At 51.3% G+C, this 14153-nt stretch overlaps 1 long non-coding RNA gene across 1 annotated transcript in view; it reads left to right on the forward strand.

The window, feature by feature from the left end:
• Positions 1-2065, forward strand: part of LOC106888020 — a 3604-nt gene extending 1539 nt beyond the window's left edge. The window contains exons 2-3 of the long non-coding RNA XR_001412081.1: positions 1248-1424; positions 1762-2065. This is a non-coding gene — a long non-coding RNA (uncharacterized LOC106888020). The remainder of the gene's footprint in view (positions 1-1247; positions 1425-1761) is intronic.
• The last annotated feature ends 12088 nt before the right edge of the window (positions 2066-14153 follow it).

The following is a 14153-nucleotide window of genomic DNA, read 5'->3' on the forward strand; positions in this document are numbered from 1 at the left end:
CTTAGAGGTATCCCCCATGGAACTAAAGTGGCTGTGGGGGCTTGGGGACATGCCCCATGGAGCTGCTGTAGGGCTCAGCGGGATGCCCCATGGGGCTGAGGTGGCTGTGAGGCTTGGGGAGATGGCCCATGGAGCTGATGTGGTGTTTAGAGGGATGCCCCATGGAGCTGAGGTCGCTGGGGGGGCTTGGGGACATGCTCTATGGATCTATTGAGGGTTTGAGGGGATGCCCCATGGAGCTGAGGTGGTTTCTCTGGCACTTGTAAAAATCCCCCATGGAGCTGCTATGGAGCTCAGAGGAGTGTCCCATGGGGCTGAGGTGGATGTGGGGCTCAGGGGGGTGCCCCATGGAGCTGCTGTGAAGCTCGGGAAGATGCCCCATGGGGCTGAGGTGGCTGTGGGGCTTGGGGGATGCCCTGTGGAGTTGCTGTGGGGCTTGAAGATATGCCCTGTGGAGCTGTTGTAGGGGTGAGGGGAATGTGTGATGGAGCTGAGGTGTCTGTGGGGCTTGGAGACTTGCCCCATGGAGCTTCTGTGGGGTTCAGAGGCATGACCCATGGGGCTGAGGTGGGCTTTGGGGCTCAAGGGGAAGCACCGTGGGTGTTGATTGCCAAAGGGGACGTCTCCTTTCCTGGCTCCATGGCAGCCACAGGTGGATACTTGGGAAAGGGATCTAGCAAAAACCGGTGGGATTTGATCCCGTGCCTGTTCCTGCCTGTTGTGGGTAGCAGAGTTATCCTCCCTCACTCCATTTCATCAGCCAAATATTTGACCATGTGTTCTTATACTTCCCAAGAAGCTTGTTGTGACACTTCTGCCAATTTTTAAATGCTGCGTGGTTTTTCGTTCGGTTTGGACTTTTTTTTTCTCCCCAACAAGGAGTTAAAGCTATTAAAGTCACCATAAATAACAGTAAATAGATAAATAATAATAAGTAACAAGTAAAATGAAAATGCGGATGATCGAGTGGTACCCAGATTCAGTGTTTGACCAACAGTCGTGGTTGAAAGCAATTACAAATTGAGTGCTGGGTGCCAGAATTAATCAAATTTGGTTGTTTTTCTTTCCTTGGGTCATTTTTTTCAGTCCATACAACAGCTCATGGAGAAGCATGGAGGTCCAGGCTGTGGGAAGCAACCCAAGTGGTCTCTTGTCTCTTGTACGCTGTCATATTTAATTGCTTTTTTTCCTCCTTTTGCTGTGGATTCTAAGGAGTAACTTGTATTTAATCATTTCCTTCTTTGCAGTTGATGCTGCTGAATAATTCACCAGCAGCACTGGTACTTCTCTGTGGTGCCGTGCTCGGTTTGGAGAGGAGCTCCCATCAGGATCTCCAGACCTGCACCAGGTTGTTCTTCAGTGCTTTGGCCAGCTGCGTGCCAGGACGCTGGCTCAGAAACCCCAAACACCTACAAGACCAGCACGTAAGTTGGGTATTCTTTGACAGGTTTCTCTGTCTGAGGTTGTTGTAGGGTTTTTCCTGCAGAAGGGAGATGTTTTCACCCAGGGCCCCCACCAAAAGAAGGGGGGGACTTAGGACATCCCCGGGGCAGCTCTAGGCTGCTTGAGAAAGCAGAGGAGATATTTCAAGACCAGTGCGGGGGAAAAAAAAGCCAAACAAATAAACAGCTGTCTGTTGGAAATGACAGATTGGAGAGATATTATCAGGCAGGACAGCAAGATGCCTGGCTAGATTAAATTAGCACAAGGATTTTTTCTCTTTTTTTTTGATTTTTTTTTTTTCTCCCCCCTTTATTTTAGGAAAGCGAGTGAGAATGCGACAGCAAAATCTGCCTGCGGATGAAAAACTCGTTCAGCAGCCTTGAAGGCTGCACGTCAACCGGGTATTTCGGAAGCGCGGAGAGGGGGGGAGGCAGCAAGCATTTCATCCCAAGATGCCTTCCCAGGAGAGGGGTTCGCGGTGTTTTCGCTGGTGTCAAAGCCACGGCGCAACAAACCCCCTGCGTGAGGCACAATCAACCCCACCTCCCCCTGCTAACCAAGCTTTTTGAAGTTCGTGGCCTTCCCGTGGCATTTCATACTTCACTTATCCAAACTTATCCATCCCCCCACCCCCCCTTCCCAAAATTACCCCAGGTTTATTAAAATAAATCGTTTATTAAGGATCTGGTTAATAATGCCCCCCCCAGCCCCAGAGGAAGAGATGCTGCCGTGGCGTTTGGAGCCTCAACTAACAACCCAAGAGGAAGGTTTTCGTGTGAAACCTGTGCTCCTCGAATAAGAAAATTTAGGGGATTGTGAGCAAGCAGTGAGTGACAGCCCTGCAGCAGCCAGGAGGAGGAGGAGGAAGAGGAGGAGGAGGAGGGAGAGCCAGCAGCCCCCCTGCTCACCGCTGCAACGCTGCAAACCACCCCAGGAGTTCCTCTGCCCCGGTACCACTTGAAATAAAACCTGGATGGGGAGCCAGCTTATTTTTAGCACGTTTTGGACTTAAAAGCAAAAGGCAGTGCCGGTGAAATACACGGCGCTGACAGCCCTGGAAAAAAAATAAATAAATCTTTATTTGTCTGCAGCGCAGGCAGCGGGGCAGGCTGTGAGGAAGCAAAGCAATTCCCCAGGGGCAAACCCAGTCCCCTGGTTTCTCCAGCGCAGCTTTTGCCCAGTGCTGCTCCGATACTGGTGGTCACTGGGAGAGGGGTTGGGTTTTTTTTTTTCCATGTTCTGAGCAGGGAATGGCACGCTGCAGAGCTGGACAGCTTGGGAGCCTCCTCTCTACATCCCGAGCCCCCAGTGGGCACCGAGGCTGCCTGTGCTGTCCCCAGCAGTGACTCAGACCCACTGTTTTAGGGTAAAAAAAAACCAAAAACAACCAAAAAACACCAAAACAAACCAAAGAAGGCACTTAGGAAGCAAATACCGTGCAGAAAAGTCCTATTTCTGACCCCTGTGCTTGGTTTGAAAACCCTCCAGCAGGACTTGGTGCCTGCTGGACCTGAGCTGGCCGGAGAGGGGGATCTGTGCTGCTTTGTGAGGAGGAGGAGGCCGCAGAGGGGAAGGGAGAGCTTTCCCAGCAGCAAAAAAAAAAAAAAAAAAAAACAGACCCTTTGGTCTGCCGTCTTCCAAAAAAAAAAAAAAAAAAAAAAAGAGTCCCTTTGGTGTTCAGGGGACAGCCTTGTCAGAGAGCCAGGAGGTCCCTGGAGCTGTGCCTCGGACAGTAGCTGGAGTTGCTGGGAGAGGCCAGGGCGACCACAAGAGATGTGTGTGTGTGTGTCCCCCACCCCACCAGCATCCCTTGGCCAGGAGGATACGTTCGCATGCTTGTCATCAGTAAGCATGAAATCCAACCACGGGGCAGCTCGGGGATTTGGCAATTGTGTTTGTGCCTGCCTCGAGACAAATATCTCATCCTTTTCCCCCCCCCCACCCCCCCTGCTGCCTCCTCGTCACAAACTCGCTCCTCTGCTGCCGCGTGTGTTTCGAGTTTCCTCATGCAAAAAACCTGCGTGGGTGTTTGGAGATGTAATGGGCGCATAGTTCGGGATGAAAACAAGTTGCGTTGGGAAGAGCCAAGTAACGCCAAAAAAATGAAAGCAATACAAACAACAACATGGCACGCGGCCATACCAGCTCGCTCGTGGGCCAGCCGGATCTCACGTCCTCCCCGGAGCCGCCGAGCCGATCAGCTGTTGGAAAAAGAGACCTTTAAAGAGGAGCGAGAGGAAATAGCATTGGCAGGGCAGGCCGCAGCGTGTTTCCTTCCAAAGCAGGACAGAGCCAAGGACATTAGGCAGAGCTGTAACATTTGGGGGCTCGTTGCTCAGCCGTGAAGTCAGGCAAAAAACCTCAAGTGGGCTGCAGTTGTGTAAACTCCTATTGTTTTCGGAGCGGAAGCGGCGTTGCTGGCCTGACGGGGTATTGTCGTACCAGATTTTCGTAGAATCATAGAATGGTTTGGGTTGGAAGGGACCTTAAAGATCATCCAGTTCCAACCCCCCTGCCATGGGCAGGGACACCTCCCACCAGACCAGGTTGCTCAAAGCCCCATCCAACCTGGCCTTGAACCCCTCCAGGGATGGGGCAGCCACAGCTTCTCTGGGCAACCTGTTCCAGTGTCTCACCACCCTCACGGTAAAGAATTTCTTTCTAATATCTAATCTAAATCTCCCCTCTTCCAATTTAAAACTGTTGCCCCTTGTCCTGTCACTACACTTCCCGACAAAGAGTCCCTCCCTGGCTCTCCTGTAGCTCCCTTCAGATATTGGAAGGCTGCTATGAGGTCTCCCTGGAGCCTTCTCCAGGCTGAACAACCCCAGTTCTCTCAGCCTGTCCTCATAGGAGAGGTGCTCCATCCCTCTGATCATTTTCATGGCCCTCCACTGGACCTGTTCCAACAGGTCCACGTCCTTCCTGTGTTGAGGACACCAAAGCTGGACACAGTGCTCCAGGTGGGGTCTCACGAGTGCAGAGTAGAGGGGCAGAATCACCTCCTGCGACCTGCTGGCCACATGATTTTGGCAATGCTCACCTGACCGACCTCTTTCTGCAAAGCCAGGGCTTCGTTTCAGCTCAGTATGTCGTGTGAGGGGAATAAACCCACCTGTCCACACTGGATCGGGGCTGGAGAACATCTTCCCAAGCCAAACACCTGCTGCTTCAAAGTCCTCAAAGAAAATTACCTCTAACCTGTGGGCAAGGCTGGAGCGGGACTGGAGGCAATTCTAAAAAAAACTCCCCAAACTGGCCTCACTTGTGATCATCTCTCATTTTAATGACATGATGGGGGGGAAAAGTGTGGCAAAACTGATTGAGATGCATTTTCTGTGGGGCCTCAATGCGTTTCCACGCTGAAAAGGGGTGAGAGCAAGCCTCCAAACCAGGTTATTTTCTTTTTCCTCCCCAATTTGGGGAGAGGGATCATCTGTGCCTCCTTACAACGTAATCAAACAATGCCTCCTTCAACAGAATAAAACACCTCTTCTGATCTAGGCCTTGCTCCAAGCATCTGCTCCTGGGCCACGCACTTAAATACCTGCTTGAGCCCTCTTCACCACCTCTTGCAGCATCTGTCCTTTGGTTAAAGGCTTAAATCAGTGAAAGAGCTCACTGGCAATCCGGAAGATTGAAAGGGGCCTGAAATACCAGTGCCTCCATAGGCACATTGGCATAATTCTTTGCATAAAAGCCAGCTTTTTACAAAGCACAAGCCTGCATATTTTTTATTTTTTTTTTTTTGTCAATCAAGGTCAGTAACTCGGCTTCATTCACCAGTCTCCAGCTGCAAAACAACATGCCCCAGACAATGGAGGAGAGTGTATCTGAGTCAGAAGATGGCCTTTTAAGGGATGCAAGTGGCTCTGAGCCACGCCGAGGAGAGAAGATCTCCTTGGTACCCTTGCGTCCTCAGCCCCGTCTGAACTGAAACGGGGCACCCGAGGGCAGGAAAAGCTGGTGAGATGGGAACAGCAGCACAAATTGAACTTGTGCCCTCCACGCTTTGGTAAAAATGCACTTTTTTTGCAACATCACCCCCGTGCCACCTTCTCCGTGCCCACCAGCTCCACTCCACGGTTCAGTGAGGGCTTGTAGGAAGCAGACGAGATGCTTGCAGCGGCTCCGAGGGCTAAAAATGTTTGCTCATCTCTTGCTCCTGGGCAGGGCTGCTCCGTGGGGATGTGCTTGCAGGCTGGGTGCACGTTCTCTGCTTCTTCCTTTTCTACCTGGAGCGCTTGGGTGTTGTGATTGTTCCCCTGAACCACCCAAAGAGGATGCTCTGTCCTGCGTTTCAGACACAAAATGTGCCTCGGAATTCAATAGTTGCTATAGTGCCATAATTACACATTTTATGGAGTACTTAGTCACAGTGGCTAGAGCTCTTGTTATTAGGTTTGGACTCCTTCTGTTGTTTTATTTTAAGGGCCTTTCTGCTAAACGCTTTCCCTCTGCATAAAAGATAGCTTATTTCAGCATTTTCTCCCCCCCAAAGATAGCCCCAGTTCACAGTTGTGATGGAGCACTCGCCACCAAATTGATAGTGGGAAGGACGCTTCCTTTTCTACCTGGAGCGCTTGGGTGTTGTGATTGTTCCCCTGAACCACCCAAAGAGGATGCTCTGTCCTGCGTTTCAGACACAAAATGTGCCTCGGAATTCAATAGTTGCTATAGTGCCATAATTACACATTTTATGGAGTACTTAGTCACAGTGGCTAGAGCTCTTGTTATTAGGTTTGGACTCCTTCTGTTGTTTTATTTTAAGGGCCTTTCTGCTAAACGCTTTCCCTCTGCATAAAAGATAGCTTATTTCAGCATTTTCTCCCCCCCAAAGATAGCCCCAGTTCACAGTTGTGATGGAGCACTCGCCACCAAATTGATAGTGGGAAGGACGGGGCTTGCACCCCACTTTCTGCACACAGTGCTCCATGGTGAACATCAAAGTCATCTTAAGTGACACCAGCAGAGTATCTCCCGTGATCCGGGAGCTCTTGAGCACCGATCCATTGCTGTCTGTGGTTTGGAGATGACTTGCACTGTCTGCTTGGGTCCATGCCTTCCCAGGTCCTCCCCTTCCCCGTGGCAGCACGGAGGAGGTGGCCTCCTTGGGTGCTCTTCCTAGAGGATAACTCAGCCCACCTCAATGGGACAGGTCTTGGGCGAGGATGAATCACTCTCCCAAGGTGCTGGTCTTTTATAACTACTCTAGAAGAATCATAGAATCATAGAATGGTTTGGGTTGGAAGGGACCTCAAAGATCATCGAGTTCCAACCCCCCTGCCATGGGCAGGGACACCTCCCACCAGACCAGGTTGCTCAAGGCCACATCCAGCCTGGCCTTGAACACCTCCAGGGATGGGGCTCCACTTCAGTGCAGACATCTGAGATGGGTAAAACGTTGCTCCTCCAAAGGGCAGGGATGCTCCCCACCCTACGTTGGCCTTTCCCCTCTTAACCTCTTTTTCTGCCAGGCTTTCCCCATCTGGAGAACGGAGCTAACTACGTAATTGCCTACTTTCTAAGGAGTCAGGCAGGATAATTAGCTCATGTTTGGGTAATGCGTCATAGGGCAGGAGCGCTAAGTAGCGTTGCTGTCAGCAGCACAGTGGGAAGGGAAGGACTCAATCTTGTTTTTTACAGTCAGCAGGAATGTCACCGTCTCCCCGAAGTTCATTGGTCTCCCCGAAGTCAATCAGCAGGAATGTCACCGTCTTCCCTAAGTTCATTGGTCTCCCCGAAGATCTTTCTTCTCCTTGATTAGCCTGCTGAGGGCAGGGGACTCCTGCAAAGTGTTTAAAGGAGGAGGATGCCAGGGACAGCAGAGAGCCCTTTTCCATCCAGGCAAAGAACTGTGAGAATAACCGGGCGGATTTCGGAAAGAGGAAGCTGCCAGTGAAGACAAAAGCAGGGAATATGCCTGGGACTGCACGGAATGGGCTCACGCCTGTGACTGGAGTGGAAATACTCAACAGCAGCATCCTCTGAGTCACAGAAGTGCATCAGGGGAAACTTTTCTTGCACTGGATTTACTGCACACATGCAGCACAGCGGGAAGCGCGATACTGAGACCCATCTGACTCGCCCTGGGGACCGAAGTAGACTCAACCTAAAAGAGATTTCCTCATCTTTAATTTTTATTATTCTGCAAATTACGTTACGGGTGAACTTCAAGCCCTTCTCATGTCCCCTGATCGTAATTGATGAGATTTCAACCGTGCCTCCTTGAAGTTAAACATCTGAGAGACACTTTGGTTAATAGTTTGCCTTTCAGAGCAGTGCATTAGCTCTCTTGTGCTCCTGTCTGCTTAATTTAGAGCGAGTGGCCAAGAGTGGAGCAATTAAGGGAGGAATCTTGGGCTGAAGCTCTCGACGCTTTCAAATGACCAGCAGACCCTTCAGCGCCGGCTTGTTTTCACAGTAGCTGGAACAACCATTTCCGTGACTCACTACTAATTATGCTCTGGATTCGCAAACAAATGTTTTTAACCTCTTCGTGCTGTCTATGAAAATTATTAAACCATCAGTGCCCTCCTGGAAGCACCGCTGTGGTCTGCTGTCCCACCTCTCCAAGCCTGGCTCTTTCGCTTTCCGACCAAGCCAAGGAAGCACGTTCTCCCTGTGCCTCTTTTCTAAACGAGCTGACATTTCTCACGCTCTCTGTTTATTTTCTCATCCTGGAGACAGTCTCATGCTTTGATCTGTGCAAAAGATGACTTTTCCAGTGAGGTTTGCTGGGCTCTCCCTGTTTCCTGTTGAGCGTCCAGCCACAGGCCACGTGGAGATGATGCCAACTCCCTCTTCTTTTCCCCAGCCACTGGTAGACAGCCGCAAAACATCTCAGCTGCTTCTGCCAACTGCTCTGCACCCTGCATGGACATCTCACATGGGATCTCCACAGCCAGGAGCTGGGAGAGGAGAAAGATGGATAACCTGGAGTTGATCCTCTCCACCACTTGTGTTCCCCGATCTTTGCAGAGAGGTCCCTAAGGAGGAGCAATGCCTGACCTCCGGAAAAGGAGAGCATCCTTTCACTTGCCAGGCCTGACGAAACGAAACTCTGTGGACATGCCATCGTGGTGCGTTGCCCGCTGCCAGACCGACTGTGCCAAACCCACCACCCCATCCCAGTGCTCCCCGGGGAGGGGTTGTGCCCAAAACTCTGCAGTCAGTCTCAGAAAAGCTGTTTTATTCTAGAGAGTCGCTTCCTGTTGTGTCTGTTTGTGGTTTTTGCACTAAGTAGGTGGAAACTCTGGCAGCAGCTCTGGGAAGGGCAGGGCTTGGGGAAGGGTGTACCTATTCATCAAGATCGCCCTCCATGCCATGGATAGATGCTCCACTTAAGACCCTCTTTGGCACTCAGGCTCAAGTGGAACATAAGTGGGATGCACTGCTCCGGTGAAGAGGGAGGAATTTTCCCTCCACCGAAGAGAAAAATAATATTACGTGAAAGAATAACCATCTTCTCTCACTGCAGGTCATGTAAGGGGTCTCAAGGTGCATTTCTTTTCTTCTCCAGAAGCTCTTTCCCCAGAAGCTAATTCACCCAATGGCCTCCTCGGTGCTGTCTGGAGCCTGACTCTAAAGACTGCCCACACTGCCAAAAGGCTGTCTGGAGAGGTGACACATAGAATCATAGAATCATAGAATCATTGAGGTTGGAAGAGCCCCTTGGGATCATCGAGTCCAACCATCTACCCTACTCTACAAAGTCCTCCCCTACACCATGTCCCTCAGTACCCCATCTAAACGTCCCTTAAACACAGCCAGGGATGGTGACTCCACCACCTCCCTGGGCAGCCTGTTCCAATGCCCGACCACTCTTTCAGTGAAAAATTCCTTCCTAATGTTCAATCTAAACCTACCCTGTTGGAGCTTGAAGCCGTTCCCTCTCGTTCTATTGTTAATTACCTGTGAGAAGAGACCAGCACCAACCTCTCTACAGTGTCCTTTCAAGTAGTTGTAGAGAGTGATGAGGTCTCCCCTCAGCCTCCTCTTCCTCATACTAAACAGCCCCAGCTCCTTCAGCCGCTCTTCATATGATTTGTCTTCTAGGCCCTTCACTAGGGCATTTTCTGGGGAGACAGGAGAGCTGCCTACCCAGCAGGAGGTTTTGTTTCTCACCACACTTAGCTTCTCCCGGCCCATAGGAAGTAATTTCCCAGGAGCCACAGATGGGCATGGACTGGTGCCTGAGCCCGTTCAGACACTGCTAGTCTCTGCGGTTACGTGGTTTTGCAATCTGCTTCCTGGGAAGAGGAGGGACACAACGGTCCTGTGACTGCTGAAGGCTCGGGATGGACTCCTCCTTACGGGTAGTCATCTGTGCAGGCTTGGCAGGCAGAGCTCAGAGGTTTGTGGGCTGCATGAGTGCCGTCTGTGCTGCTTTCCCAACCTGCTCCCACATCCATGGAATGGCTGTGGGGCTCCGGGGCCTCCCCACATGGCTGAGAATGAGGGGTCCCGTTCCAAATGTCCTAGAGGAGGAGGATCATAGAATCATTTCGGTTGGAAAAGACCCTTGGGATCATTGAGTCCAACCATCTACCCTACTCCACAAAGTTCTCCCCTACACCATATCCCCCAACACCACATCTAAACAACTCTTAAACACATCCAGGGATGGTGACTCAACCACCTCCCTGGGCAGCCTGTTCCAATGCCTGACTACTCTTTCTGTGAAGAACTCTTTCCGTGAAAAACTCTTTCCTAATGTTCAGTTTAAACCTACCCTGTTGTAGCTTGAAGCCATTCCCTCTTGTTCTATCACTAATTACGTTCTATCACTAATTACCTGGGAGAAGAGACCACCACCAACCTCTCTACAATGTCCTTTCAAGTAGTAGGATACCCTACCCAAAGCCAGAGGAGAAGAGAGACAGGGGGACTACCCGAGGCACCATGTCCTTCAACATGAGCACCTGGCAAAGCCCAGTCCAGAGAGTATCAACCCAACACATGCTGGAAAAAAACAAGCTCCCTCCTTCCTAGAAGAAGCATCCAAGCCCCATCCAGAATGGATTTCTCCGTGGGAGACAGAACAACATTCAAATCGTGCCCCGAAGTGGTGCTGCTTTGCTACAAGCCAAGCAGATTCCAGCTTCTCCTGATCTTGGGCGTAGCGGGATGGGATCGACAGCCCAGAAGGCAGCTCGCCCTTCTCCAGTCTGGACACCTAGCAAGGGACTTTGGTTCCTGCACAGGTCACCCCGCATTACCCACTGATGTATTTGTGTTCGTCTGGACTCACGTGGGGGAAATTCAAGGTCTTTGGTGGCTGCAGGGAGAGGAGGAGTTTGCTTTGCATAAGCCCCAGGGTAAGAGCCTTTATGCGGGCACTTTGTTCCCGGGATTTGTCTCAGTGGGGCCTAAGGCTGCCTGTGCCCTTCTGCAAGGTGAGGCTCTGAGCCTGTGGAAGCCCTCCAGCTCACCCTCTTATCTTCTCCACGACCCTTTGCCATGAATCTTTGCCAAAGAAGGGGAATACGGCTCCATGCAAAACTGGAAGGAGCTCGAGGGTGTGCCATAACCTCACCAAATATTCTTCTGCACGTGCCCCAAAGCTGTGGCTTTGGTCGTGGTTCCTGACTCCCAGCTTGCCCTGGATGTCTGGAGAGCACCTATCACCCATGCCTGCTGTGGAGCCCTAAAAATGAGCCCAGGGGAAGCAGAACAGCCCCTGCCTCCTCCGGCAGGCCAGCAGCAGCCAACATGGCTCCCCCGCGGGAATACACAGCTCTGTGGATAAAAATAACTCGTTCTGGAAATGGAAAAGGGCAAAGCAAGCAGAGAAGAAAGCATGAGTCAAGCCAGGTTTGCACAGAAAAAGGGAAGGTGGGGGGGAAGAACAACAATGAAACACTGATCCGGGGGATCAATGCTAGAGAACTGTTAACGAGGGGCAAAGGGGTTTCAAAAATTCCTGTTCAAGAAGTACCAGAGGGACAGGTCCATCTCCAGAGGATGAGAGCTCAAAGATGTTTGACATGGCCTGGCCAAGGCTGGAGGGGATGGCCACAAAAAGCACATCCCTCAAGACCAGAGGGACAGGTCTATGTCCAGAGGATGAGAGCTCAAAGATGTTTGACATGGCCTGGCCAAGGCTGGAGGGGATGGCCACAAAAAGCACATCCCCAGGGGTGCTCTGAGCCCCATGCAAGGCTTTCCCCCCACAGCACTGGCCCCACCGAGCTCTTCCACCCCAAGGACATACCCCAGCTCCCCATGTGGCTCCTTCACCACTGACCCCATGGCCATGAAGAAGGGTTTCCTCCTCTGGCCGAGTTGCCAACGTCCAGCCAATGGAGAAAGTGATGCTGGATAATGTTGGGAACCGGTGGAGATCACGGCCCCGGGTAGAGTGGAGGTGCCAAACCTGCCCACGGTGACTGCTGGGATGTCTCATGTCAAGAGTGATTCAAGCCACCCACTGCTCCTGCCCGCTTAGACCTTGACTTCCCTGGCTGCCAGCAAGCAGCAGTCACGTCTCGCTGTGTAGGCATCTAGAGTACACGGCTGAATGCGAAACCAGCGAGCGATTAAAAAGAAGGTAATTCCAAGAAAATGCTTGCATGTTATTAGGCAAGGACAGCATGTACTCCAGGCTGCTGAGGGAGGAAAAGGAGGAACAGCAGTGACCTTTTTTTTAAGTGGTGGAAAACCAGGGAGATAGCTGGGAACTTGGAAAAGGGGTCAGGACACGGAAAGAAGAGCAATCTTGGAAATTTTCACCTGGCAGTTCTGACTTCTGTCCTGAATACAGCACGGGGAAGGATAGAGCACGACATGAATCTCTGACCATCTAGAGGATGATGGAATATCAGAAGTAAAGCCGTGGGGCTATCAAGAACATGTAGATGGAGAGATTTCGTATCGTTATGTAAAAAAAGTGGATGTGGGAACACCATAAGGCAATGTACCAACTGATTTGTGAAGAATTTGATGTAGTGTCTAACAAAGGGGTTTTTTTTTAAAAAAATAATTAATTTCTCTTGGCTTGGATCCGAACATCATCGCGCATGCTGAACGTTGCAATTTAAAGGTCCTCTCAGATGACCACGCGGTGTCTTCAACTCCCTCTCAGGTAAAGTTTTAAGCGTTTCTGTTAATGACCCCGTTCCTCCGTTGGAGCCGTCGCTCTGCAGACATGAAACCACTGCATTCATCTGCCTCCTCCAACCTCAGTGCAGATATAAGAGTCGACAAAACACCGCATCCTTCAGGATGGAGGCGGGGAAGTGAGAAAGCCAGCAAATGAGTCATCCCAGCCTTACGGGCAAGATTTGCCTGGGATCTGCGCAGTGCGGGTGGAGAAGAGCCATGCAAGGGGCTTGCAGGAAGCTGATGTTGGTCCTGCAGGGACCCAGGGCCCTGCCCAAGGACCACCCTATCTTATCACCATCATCAAGACCTTAATGAAAGCGTGCACCAGCCCCCAACGTGTCCTTGTCTCCCTCTCTTGTCCTGCAAGTCCGGGAGCCATCTCTCCTGGCTTTCCATCAGTGAAGAAGTGCCTTCTGAGAGGATGCAGCCGTGGTTTGTGGCCAGAATCCTAAGGGGTGTAAATGTAGGCCACGATTCAAGAGAAACTGGCTTTCCAACTGTGTGTGGCAAGAATGGCCCCTCATTAAGGAACCGAAACGCGATCCATCGGGGCCGTCTCTTGCAACATGCCGTAGACCTGATTATGGTCATTTTCCTTTTCCACTGCATGCCTGGGAAAGGGCCACAGTAATTAAAGTTCGAATCTCATTAAAACCCAGAAAGTGCTTGGCTTTCTGAGAATCCAATTATCACAAATGCTACGTAATGCCACTCAGGGCACGGCTTGGTTTTGCTGTTTGGAATTATTATTGTTAAACATACAAATACGGTGTGAAATCAAATTTTCCAGAGGATGTTGAAAATCCGAAGAGGGCAGAGCTACAAAAGCAATTCAAGGCCTGGAGAAAAAGCCTTGGAAAGGGAGGGAGAGGCTGCAAGGACTCCGGTCATCGGGAAGAGGGAAGGGAGGAACACAGCGATGCTGCAAAAGGGGGACAGAGTAGGAGTGCTCGGGCAGCAGGGATGATGTTCATCCTGCCCAAAACCCTCCAGGACCAATCCAGCTGGGTCTGGACCAGCATCCCATCGATGGGGCAAGTCCCAGCTCCTGGCTGGGGATCTTAGGCACGGAGCAGTGGCCAGCCGTGGCTCCATCGTGGCCCAACCTGTGTTGGCTCATGTCATGGCTGCTTGGGTTTTGCAGGCAAAAAGTCCTGGAGTTGATGGGCAGCTTGGGCCAGTGTGTATCCATAAGCTGGAAAATGGTGTGAGCTCGGCAGCAAGAGGTGAAGGTGAGCTCCTTCTCCCTCCTCAGTGGAGCAAGCCCTACAGCAACGTGATGCTGGGAGCAGAAGCCCACCACCTTCAAAGGAAATAGATCTTTCTGCTAAGTGGTTGACCATGAAGAGGGAAGAAGTGGGCTCTCCATCCTTCATTTTCTTCACGTCCAGGCTGGGACTGTTTCTGAGGACACTACAGCCAGCCCCCATGGCCATGAACGGACCCAGCAGTCCTTTCCCCACACGCTGGCACACTGCCACGTCTGCAGAGCCCATCCAAAACATCACAGAATCAACAGAATGACAGGGGTTGGAAGGGACCTCTAGATATCATCTAGTCCAACCCCGTGCCAGAGCAGGTCCACCCAGAGCAGGTTGCACAGG

This window comes from Calidris pugnax, unplaced genomic scaffold (genome assembly GCF_001431845.1).
Source record: "Calidris pugnax isolate Ruff unplaced genomic scaffold, ASM143184v1 scaffold35, whole genome shotgun sequence".
NCBI lineage: Eukaryota > Metazoa > Chordata > Aves > Charadriiformes > Scolopacidae > Calidris > Calidris pugnax.